General features: G+C 31.7%; 1 long non-coding RNA gene across 1 annotated transcript; it reads left to right on the top strand.

Annotated features, from left to right (window-relative positions):
* Positions 1-7871: 7871 nt before the first annotated feature.
* Positions 7872-10703, top strand: LOC133784395 (uncharacterized). The gene is made up of 2 exons (XR_009871322.1): positions 7872-7937; positions 10401-10703. It is a non-coding gene; the product is annotated as an uncharacterized LOC133784395 (long non-coding RNA).
* The last annotated feature ends 744 nt before the right edge of the window (positions 10704-11447 follow it).

Genomic DNA, 11447 nt, shown 5'->3' with positions numbered 1-11447 from the left:
TAGGTACGCTGGGCTAGCTCCAAGGCTGGTTATATAGATGATAGGGAAAAGGGCCTTGGGGTGACTCATTAGTCCCATATCCTAAGGCGTCGAGCCCAGTATGATTTATTAATCATGTATTAGGGCGTTGAGCCCCAGTATGATTCCATAATCATGTATTTTGGGCATTGGTCCCAGTATGATTCCATAATCATGTATTTTGGACATCGGGCCCCGGTATGATTCATTGATCGTTTATCTTGGGCTACTGGCCCATATGACGTTGTAGTCATTTATATGGATGGTATGAATGCATGAGTAGGATTATTACTGCTAGGCATGCTTATTATGATTTGGTAACATGTTTTTAACTGCTTATGAGCATGCTTATTTTTTCTTGCTGAGTCTTGGCTCACAGGTGCTTTGTGGTGCAGGTAAAGGGAAAATAAAGTTGGACCATCATTGAGATGGAGAGCTTAGGTGACGATGTGTACATATGCGGCGACTCGACCACCATGACTGAGGTTTTAAAGAGGAACTAGGGTCAAACCCTATATTCTACTTAGGTCGGTTGGTTGTAACTTTTTCAATGTAATTAACATTTTTAAATGTATTTTGGGATCCCATGTATAAAGTAAACGTTTTAATGAAATGATGATAGCTTTGACCAAAAATTTTAACCCTAACCCGTTAATCATGTTTAGTTACACAGTTATGACCAAATGACTCGTTTAGTGAGTCTAGCACTATTTAAAATACACAGTGTAATGGTCCCTGAGTAGTAGGGTGCTACATTAAGCATCCTTGAATGAACAAAACTTTCATTGCTAAAAACATTCATGAAACATCAATTGAAAATCATATTCTAGGGTTCATCAAAAGCTCTAACTACAAGACATTAGCTTATGACCAAAAACACAAAATAACCAAATTAAATCTATCCATGAGTATACAAATTATGAAATAAGAAAGTAAAGGAAAATTTAAAGGCACTATGTGGATGGTCCTTTCTCCTTCTCTCTTGTGTAATTCTCCACTTTTTCTTTCTTTTCTTTATCTTCATTCTATTCTTGGGTATTTTCTCTCTTGGCTGCTAAGGATGATGTCTTTCTCTAAAAAGGGTGGATGCCCCCTTCAAAAGATTCTTGGGTACAATTTCCTCTATTCCCAAATTAGAAGGCCTAACTCTCATCAATTTTCCTCTTTTTAGCCCACTTGCTTGGACCACTACATTTTTTGTCCAAAAAGTCACTCCAGCTCTCGCATTTCCTCTTTAATCCATGTCATCTATCTTTCTTTTAAAGTGCATTAGCCAGCTGGACCACTATTAAGAACACAATCCTTTGCCTTCAGTTTGTTGCAACATTTATTTAAGTAATTTTGCACTTTCAACATTGATAGGATAAATTTATGTTACTTTTTAGTCTTAGTTATTTAAAGTTCAGTTATTATTATTTTATATTTTTAGTTCTTTTTACGTGTGGTTGTGGTATTTTTCAGGTTGTTATATGTTACATGGATTTTGAGAAATATTTTAATTTTTTTTAAAATATTATCTTCAATCAAGATAAAAATAATAGAAAATATTTATTTGAATTGATTGGAGAAGAATAAGGAGAATTCAAACTTAATTTGTTGGCAAAAATCTTAGATATTTTGAATATGAGAGTTTCAATATTTTGACTATATCTCCCTACTCGCATATATGATTTACATGCTTGGTGGCATTGGAAAGCTTATTCAAATCCCTACAAAATCTTGTTTCACAAGAAAAGTCAAATCCGAACGTTTACTATGTGATATTTGACCTACATGAGATTACGTATTTTAGAGATACGAGATTTGAAAGTCAAATGAAGATATTTTGAAGCATCATCAAGTGACAAGAAGAAACATCTAGAAGATTATTTTCACAACCTTAACATTATAATAACAATGCTTTAGATTATTTTAGGAACTACTGGACTTCTTTTCTATTCTTTTAGTTTCTACGAGTTTGTTTATGGTTTCATTTATGAATATGAACTAATTTTATTTGCTAGGGTTTTTAATTGAGTCTCTTGAAACTCTACTATGAATTTATGCAAAATATATGCTTTATTCTTCATTATTGAGATCTTTTCAATTTATGCTTATTGATTGGCCATCTATTACATGCTTTATATGAATTTGATTCAAAGTCTAAAAAGTGAGATTCAAACATGCTATAATTGATTAGACATAGATTTCGATATTGAACAAGAGTGTCAGTATGGTTTGTGTAGCTTATGAGTTTTCATGTTTAATGTTTCCTATATGTTGAACTTATCATATAAATATAAAAAATTCTCACATAGGTCGAATTTTATATATCTTAATCCGAATATAAAATATTTTTGTAACTCGCTATCTCAATTAGAAGAGTGTTTGTTATAATATTGCATTAAGGAAAAAAGAGAGTGGAAGGAAGACGAGATTAAATTCCCTAATTTTTCATCCATTATATAATTTTATTTAGCATTACTTGTTTTGAGTTTATAGTTTCTAATTTTTTTGTTCCATAATTTCTATGTTTATGTTTTAGCTTTCATTTATTATCAATTTTTTGTTACCCAAATAGAGATTATAAATTAATTATTAGTAATTCAGTTTTCGTGAGATGATACGTGTGCTTGTGCACTTTATTACTTGAACGATACGTGTACTTGCATTATTGAATTTTTCACAACAAGCATTTAAATTTTAGCTTGCATTTTTGCTCCAAAACTTCCAAAATCAACTTAAGGAACCTTCAACACAGAATTAGCGCATTTTAATTCTTTTTTTTTCATAATTTTAATATTAATTATTAAGCTTCAAAAAATAATCTTCACTGGTAATAAATATGGAATTAACTTTAAATTAAATAACTAAAAACACAAATCATCACTCTTTTTTATACAAAATTAAGTTTAAAAGTGTAATAAATGACTCTAAATCCAAAAGTTATCAGTTCTAGAAAATCGAGGTGAATCTAGGAAGATGAAGACGAAGACGAAAAGGCAAAAACCTCAATTGCTAAGGTGCCTAGACTTGCCTGAGTATTTAAAGGACAACGAGTATATTTTGGACTATTATAGGTGTGAATAGCCATTGAATGACATGTTCTTCAGCCTTTTTTCTTGGCACAACGAGACATTGAATGTTTGGATGTAAGTCAATAATATCAATCTATGTAATCTATATATGTATATATAGACAAATTAAGGATTTTTTTTCCTTGTTAGAGTTTCTGATTTTTGCGGGATTAATGACAGTGAGCTTCACGCGGAGGACAGAGCGAGGAGGTGTGCTTGAAAATTTCCCCATGTCTATTGAGATTTGAGAATATATATTATACTTGATCATAATACCTGCATTGCTATATTATCGCTATTTTTGGAGTTTTGAGATATACAAATAATTTTTCATTTCTGGTGACAGATCTTTGGTTTCAGGAGTGTGGATGATGGCGAAGAAGATAAAGGAATTCAACATTTCAAATAGGGGTGTTCACGGTGTGGTTGGTACAATTTTTGGCCAATTTATTAGACTGCACTGCACATGCGGTTTAATAAAATTTTCAAACCGCACCAGCACTGCATAGACCTCACAATCGCACAAACCGTACCACAAAAATGGGATGTAGTGTGATGCGGTGTGGGCGGTTTACACCTATCACCTAGTAATTTAATAATTAAATATTATAACAAAGTTCATAAACAAAGTGTCCAACAAAACAATAAAAATGACAACAAACTAAGATACTTTCAATAACCAATAATAATACAAGAAAACTAATAAAAGTTTAGCAAAACATTAAATTTAAATGTAATAAAACTAAAAATATATATAAAAAAAATTAATATACATAACTATGCGGTGTTGTGCGCTACAGTGTAGTTTTAATCGCATTTACATAATTCAAATCTTCAAATCGCATTGCACTGTGCAGTTTGGAAAAAATGCAATCCTCAACTGTACCACAAAATATTCCAAACTGCATATTTTGGTGCGGTGTGGGTGATTAATTTTGAGTAAATAAAAGAAGAGTATTAGTATTTTATTAAAATCAGTTTTGAGAAAGAAAAAAAAAGGAGTTCATAGGTATTTGGTACTATTTGATATAATTTAGTATTAATGAACTTCAAACGTGTAAGTGAGTATTTAAGAAAAACAAATAATAGTATATATTATTTAAAAGATAATTATAGAACTATAGACTTACTATATGATGAGATTGGTTAAATATAATGGTTAAGATGTTTACACATTGAGGTGCAAAACACTTAACGATTTTCACTTAAGTTGAAGTGAAAACATGAGATTGTATAGTAGGCATACAAAAGTGACTTTTTATGGGTCTAAAGTGATACAATGAGGTATTCAAACATTCTCAAAAAGTTTGGAGGCATTTGAAGACATTTTGGGGTCATGCTCGGGGCGATATTACAGAGGCATCTGCGTTGCATCGCCTGTGGGAGGCGGCACATCACTTATAAGAGCCTAGGAGGAAAAACCCCCAGCAGGCGATGCATTGCTTGGCTGGCGATGCATCGCCACATAGTAGGCGACACATCGCCTAGGCGGTCCATACGGGATCGCACAATTACGTGACTTAGCTCCAAATGATGTGTTTAAAAGCTCTAATTCTATTGGTTAAACTTAATAATGGTGCCTACACTATAAATAATGGTTATTAGAGCTGAAAAGCTTTTATAACACTTTTCAACTCTCTCTCTCTCTCTCTCTCTCTTCTAGCTCTATAAAGACCACAACTTTTCTCCAAGAAACTCATAAAGCATTGCTTGACTTGCATGAATTTCAAGACTTGTTAAATCCCAAATCTCATTGTACTTGGCTGAAGCTTCAAGCAATAAGGGAAGGCTTGGAATAGAGATTCTAGACAACAAAATTCTTATTGTGTATAAGCCTTAGAAGTTCCCCAAGTTTGAAGATTCAAGTTGATTGATACAAAAGGTTGTATCTCTCTAACCCTAATCTTGTATTTTTTCATTCTATTGTGTTTATGTTGTTAGTATTGATGAATAAATATTTCCAAGTTCATCATATTAACATTTAATCACTTAATCCTTTGTTTTCAAGATTTGCATTCATACCATGAACATGGTTCTTTGATTATCATGATTTGCATCTATACTTTGAATAAGGTTCTTGATTAGCATCTAGGGTTTGTAATATTGAACTTTTCCTATTATTCATTGTTGATTAAGAAAGTGTAACGCAATAAATTCCCAACAATCAAAATCTCTAATTCTAATTAGTTTCTTTTTGTGTTTTGCACAATCAAGAATGAGTTTCAAATCATTGCTTAAAGATTTAGTTTGTGTTGAACACACAACCTTGGGAGATCAAAGAAAACTTTATTTGGATATGCGCTACATGAATGTGGATATGGATTCAAAGTCTTCATCAACAAAGGATGGGACAACTCAATGGGATTACATACTTAAGGAGATTGGTTGTAAAGACCCGACATAAACTAAATAATTTACTACAAAACATTTATCGAAACTCATTTAAAACAAACACGAATTAAATATCATTTACAAAACATGCAACTCGAGATCTCGTTATTTAAAATAAACCATATTTTACATGTATATCGTTGGTAAAGATACAAGTTATCAAAACTCAACATAAAACCATGACTTGAAAACTTTTAAAACCATGCATACGTAGCAACCCCTTTGGCCCCCAAGTTGACAATCACGACATGCACACATTTGACCGAGCCTTCTCCAACTCATCACTTCATCAACTACGCTATTGCTTTTACCTGCAACACAAAGTACCCATGAGCTAACGCCCACCAAGTAGAGCTATATAGGACACAATCCCCAAAGCCCAACTATATAAAAAAAACATAAAGCATAAAACATATAACATAAACTAATTCATATCCTCACAACCTAAAACATAAACAACTCATAGTTGATACCTTCACATACAAAGTTCCATAACCAGCATTATCGTATCGTAACATAATCATAACATATATAAACTATCCTAACAAAACCTAACTATAACATAACATAAACATAGAATACAATAAATATAGTGTAACATATTTAATCCATAACTCATAATACTGGTGTCGTTCCGGCCTGTTGTGCAACCCAACATAGAATAACATAAGCATGCATTTCTCATAACGTAAGCATGCCACATAGACATACAACATATTCACACACAACATGCAATACTCAATAACATAGCTTCTAACATAATTAATAACATCATTCATACCATCGTTCATAACAAGAATCCTAACATAATTCATAACAAAATTCCTGACATAATTCATAGCATAGATTGTAATATGATTTATAATATAACATACAAAGTTTACCAAATTTAAGTACATCGAGCGTACACCCTTCGTGTAGGTGTCCACTCTTCTTACCTTAGGTCTAGTAATGCTCCGCACACATTAATGTGTCCCTTCAAGTATCCTTATTGAGCCTATCATATCATATAACATCAAATGCTTTAAAATCAAGCCAAACCAAAATCATATTAAAAGTACACCCATGTCCCTCTTAAGGCTAATTCATCCTCAAAATATCCTTAAGAAATTCCTAAAACCCTGCAGAATAAAACCTCAAACCAAAATGTGCCAATTCATAATCAAAAGGGTAGAACAACCAAAATTCCCTTTTATGGGCAACCGACGCGGTCGCGCCATTGCTTGGGCGCGATCGTGCCCACAGTGAGAACGCTCTTTCTAGGCGAACAATGCGGTCGTGCTAGGTCTGAGCGCGGTCGCGCTAGTCGTGAATTCCAGAAATCGCAGATGCGATTTTAAACCCAAAATTTGACCCCAACTCGTAAAGTTTTGACCCAAACCACCAATTCAAGCAACCTAACATGTGTTTGAACACTTATGCTGCAATTAAAATCAATCTTAAACATCTGATGATGTAGTGCACCAAAAAAATTTTTTTTAGATTATTTAAATTTTGTGCTTTATTTGATTTAAATGTTAAGTGTGATGAATTGTTTTATTTAAGTGTTGTTATTTTATTTAATTGTTTATTTGTTTTATTTGATTGTTTGTTATTTTATTTAATTGTTAGAAATGTTTTGGTTAATTAATTTAATAAGTGATTAATTGTGTAACATGTTATCTTACTATTAGTGTTACATTTTATTTAAGTGTGACAAATGAGGTATTTATGTGAGCTATGGTGGAATGCACTAAGGTGCATGATAGATAGTAATGCACCCTAGTAATTTAGTGTGTGCTAGTGCATGGTAGCATGGTGCACATGTGTAGATTTTCTACACATTTTAGGTTTCCTTATTTTAGATTTAATTGAGTAATTTATTTATAAAAAAAAAAGAAGAAAAGAAAAGGGAAATGAGGAGTGGGCGTGTGACCTAGTGGGAATGGAATATTTCCTTAAAATGGTAAAAAAATAAAGACTTGAAGACCATGATCATTTGGGGATAGGCATGATCATATCTTATCCCTTTGTATCTTTTTGAAATAAAGAAAAATCAAGGAAAATAAAAGAGAAATGGAAACTTACCTTAATATTGTTTGGGGAGACTTTATGAGAGGATTTGTGATAAAGGGGCTAAGAAAGGAGAGAAGAGCCATTGCTCTTGTGTGTGTGTGTGGCTGTCGTGACCTAGAGAGAGAGAGAGAGAGAGAGAGTGGCGTGTAGAGAGAGAGAGAGAGAGAGAGGAAGAAAGAAAGAAAGGAAGAAGGAAGAAGAAAGTGAAGAGGAACCCCCCTAGAGTATGCCTTCTTGTTTTCTCTTTTACATAATCTTTTTATTTGATAATATGATTTTGATTGTGTTATTTTCTTGTGTGTGTTTGGGTCTTTCCTTCTCTTCATGGTGGTTTTCCCATAAAAACCCTAGGCTTGAACAAGGGTGTGGAGTTTGTGGTATTGATCTTTTGTGTTCTTGATTCTACAATCAAGAGAGGTAATGGTCTTTTCCTTAGCCTTATATTGTTTTTGGTGGGTTGTATATGAGGTTTTGCTAATGGTGATAATGGTTGATTTTGGGTAGGATTGATGTATAGGATTTGGATTTTTGTGAGGGCATGATTTGTGTTTAAGGGTTGTGATGTTGATTTTGCTATGCATAAAAAAATTGTTATAATCTATGAACACTTGTAAGGTGATTTCGGCCTAGGTACACCCAAGGGTGTTCTTGATATGTTGTGTGATTTACAATATGTTTGATCCATGTTTTAGGATCTATGATATATGGGTAAGAGAATAAGTGGTAATCTTGATAGTTTGATCATGAAATCTTGTTAGATGCATGGTATATTTTGAATGATTAAATTATAAGATGCATGAAAATGATGATAGAAATATGCTAGGTTAATATAAGGCATATGTGAATAATGTGCTTATAAATTTACTATATGCTATTTTTATTGTTAATGTTTTGTTGGTTTTCATAGAATTGCAACAAATGATTTTAAAAGGATTCATGTGATTATGTTAGTGGAATCATGCATATTATAAGAGCATAATGAGATTATAGGCATGAATGATTTTATGTAATTTTTGAGACAAAAGTTGAGTTTTACAAAGAATTAAGCTTGCTGTTTTTTTTTCTTTCAAATAATTGGGTAAAAGTTGATAAAAAGATGAGTTGCATGCATAAATAATGTTCTTGATGAATATGTTAATTTTTATGAAATTAAAAGAGGATTTTAAGTCTCATGTTATGATATTTTACTCAATTAACTTCCTACAGAATTTTTATTGAATTTTGAGAAAAAAATGAGTTTATAAATTGAATATGGTGATTTTAATGATAAAAAAATGGTTGCTGGAATTTTGTAATAAAATGTGAAGTAAGTTTCACTAAAAATGAATTTGATTAATTTTTGGAATAAATTATTTTTCCTAAGTTATGGTAATATTGAAAAATGATATTTTAATGGTATGAATGCATATTTTGATAAATAATGATTTTTCTTTATTTTGATTGAGAAAAATATTTAAACTCTATTTATTTGTGATTTTTGAATAAAATAAATAGTGGCTGAAAGTTTGTTTTAAAAAGGTTAACAATTATTATTAAATTGTCACATATGAGTTTTTACTACTTAAAAACTAAGTCTTAAATAAATTAAATCAAAATGTATTTTTCCACACTTAAAATATATTTTTCACATCATTTTTGTAACACAATAATAAAATATATTTTTCTAAAGAAACATGTTAAAATAGGTATTTTAATTAAATCCAAGCTTGTTGGTTAATTCTTGGTAAATTAATATTTATTTAATGAAAATATCACATATTTTATTTTGAGCTAAAATAAAATAAAGTTTTGAGAAATTTAATCAACTTAGAAATTTTAAGAAAGCATGTAATATGTCTATTGATTTTCAAACAATAAAAGCAAGAAATGTAGAATTATCGTTTTTGAAAACGTCTTTATTACGCAACGTTCCCATGTATGCATGTTACATGCAAATCAACTTTTACGTCCAAAATCATGATTATTATGCAACTATGTAATTTTTATAAAGCAATCATGTTAGTAAAATGGGTAGAACGAGCATTATTCTTTTGGCGATAATTGCATGTTTTAGTGTGACTGTATTCATGAGTGCATGGCCCATGCACACACGAGTTGTATGGAAGGGCAAAATAGTAATTTTATGAACCTAAGAAACGTTATTTTGATTATGATATAGGCTCGTTGAAAAGATTGTGAAATTCTTAGCTTGGACCTGAGGTAAGGAAGTTAGATAGATTTTATGATTTTATGCTATGAATGGTAAGTCTGTTATATGAATGAACTGTTATGAAATTATGAATGCCTTAATGTGATGATCTGTTGAATGTGATATGTGTATGGATGTTAGATACATCAAACAGAATGTGATGTTAGATACATCAAACAGATTTCGATGTCAGATACATCGTACGAGTTACTAAGGACATTGAGACGTGACTCCTAGGGCGGACGCGCCGAGGTTATTCAAGGACCAGTGATCTCCTGTTTACCTCATAGGGTGACATGGACAACTAGCGTTCCATGCTCATCATGTATGTTGTATGATTGTGATATGATGATATGTCACATTTATGTTATGATATGTTGATATGTCACATCTATGTTATGATATGTTGATATGTCACATTTATGTTATGATATGATGATATGTCACATTTATGTTATGATATGTTGATATGTCACACTTATGTTATGATATGTTGATATGTCACATTTATGTTATGATATGTTGATATGTCATATTTATGTTATGATATGATGAAATGTTACGATTATGTTATGCTATACCATGATGTGTTAGGTGAACGTTAGTGTTTGGTTGTTTGTTGTTTTCTTACTTGCTTATTTGCTTGTACTTCCTTACTGGGCTTTTAGCTCACCCCCTTACTTTCCTTCCAGGTAGCAAATAGGATTTCTCTATGGCACGCGTGGTGACGTGAGGAGTTCTTCATCATGGGGTGTATGGCGTGGAGCAATCCTATGGACGATAAAACGATCAACGTAGAACGCCATTTAAATTATGTTTTGTTTTAAGGGACTTTTCCTAAATTATCAGTGGGACTCTGTTATTTAACTTAATTGGTTTTCTTTGAACTTTGCATAAAAACCTATGTTTTATTTTAAACTTATGGCGCCAACTTGCATGATTTTAAATAAGTCCCCCTGAGACTTTAATAATGGATGGTATTCTTTTATAAGCTATGTTATGCGAATATTTTGTAAGTATTAGTCTAGGGCGTTCTTTACAGATGAACTTCCAATAATCAAAAGTGCAAATTAATATCCATTTTTCATCATCAAAACCTAAATATACCATGAAACATAAATAACAAAATTAAAAGAACTTACCAATTATTGTTTCAGCCACCAATCCTGTCTTCTTTCCTTAATTCCCACTGCTAATCTGTCTAGTTCACACTAAGGTCCTCCTTCAAGTCCTTAAGCCTCAAAATAACCAGATCAAGAATGTGTGACTTGCCTCCCAATCTGATAACCTAATTCTAAAAGAAGTATCTGTGTAAACCTAATCTTATTTTTTCACAATTAATTACTTCTTAATAATCAATAATACACAATTACCATCCTATCCTTCATATAAGCTTCCTTATGAAACCACTTAAGCCCTTTTTTGTAATTCCTCCTTAAGGTAATAGTTTTGACTTATGGAAATTACAATTTCTACCACAAGAATCATATTTCTATTATCACCCATTATTTCCAATATCTTTGGCACTTAAACCCTCGATACTTGAAGGAATCGTGTTTTGTCGATGTCATACACATACATATCATAATCATGAAATAAATCATATATTATCATGAAATTTAAAAGAAAACAATTCACATATGCATCAACATATATAAATTACCGAATTGCCCTCACAGGCCAAATTTCCAAAATACTCATAAAATGCAAATGCAAATATTACAACTATCCCTTCCTTA

This window comes from Humulus lupulus, chromosome 6 (assembly GCF_963169125.1).
Source record: "Humulus lupulus chromosome 6, drHumLupu1.1, whole genome shotgun sequence".
Taxonomy (NCBI): Eukaryota; Viridiplantae; Streptophyta; class Magnoliopsida; order Rosales; family Cannabaceae; genus Humulus; species Humulus lupulus.
This window is presented reverse-complemented; position numbering and strand designations above follow the sequence as displayed.